Source organism: Xenopus laevis, chromosome 9_10L (assembly GCF_017654675.1).
Source record: "Xenopus laevis strain J_2021 chromosome 9_10L, Xenopus_laevis_v10.1, whole genome shotgun sequence".
Taxonomy (NCBI): Eukaryota; Metazoa; Chordata; class Amphibia; order Anura; family Pipidae; genus Xenopus; species Xenopus laevis.
Window position 1 is genome coordinate 78,652,138 of NC_054387.1, and position 937 is coordinate 78,653,074.

The window sequence follows — 937 nt, forward strand, 5'->3', positions numbered from 1 at the left end:
TTTATACTAAATGTATGGCACTCTGTTTTTGAATTCCTGATACATGCAACTAAAAAAAACATACTTGATTATTTCCTTCCTGATTCTTTTTTTTTTTTTGCCTTTCCTGCCCCAAGCATATGCCAAAAGGTATATATATTGAATAAAAATAGCTCACCACAGTTCATCATAGGTTCACAGTTACCCGTTTACTTATAGGATTTCTAGGGACATATTTATCAAATGAGACTTTACCCTTTGATAGGCCCCTAAATATCATATTTAAGTGCTGCAAAAATTCATTTCACTTCATTTGAGTGCTTCATCACCTTTTGATAATGACATGGGCTGTTTGGCTACCTGTACAAGCAGCTAAGATCAAAATGCTTAATGATCTTTAAGTATGAAACTCCATTTAGCTGGGGTCTGGTGTCTTGCACTTACAGGAAAAAAAGTCTAAATCACTGGGGGTGTCTCTCAGTGATTGTAATCCCTTATCTGATAACCTGGGCCAGTGCGTCTGTTAGCAGAAAAATGCTAACTGCTTTTTATTTATTTTCTTTGCATGGGCGTACAGGTGTAGTCGAGTGAAAATTTTTAACTTTAACAAAAAAGGAGCTTTTTTTTACATTCACTGCGCATCTGTCCAACTGGGGTTTTGAACAAAAACAAAGAAAGGGATGAAGCAAAAGAAGAGATCCCACTGAAGTGCTCGCACAGATGTACTCCAGGCTGGTGCAGTTTTCTGATAACAGGAGCACCGGCCTGGGGTGTCGGGGTACGCGGGTACAATCACAGATTGTAATTCACTGATTTAGACTTCTCCTATAATCTTGATTGGATCTGAAAACTACAATCCAGTGAAAATAACCATTTTAAAGGGAAACTTTTAATTTAAAGTGAAACGGACACAAAAACTATTGTTCAAAATATTAATGTACATTAAGTTACCTGTAGG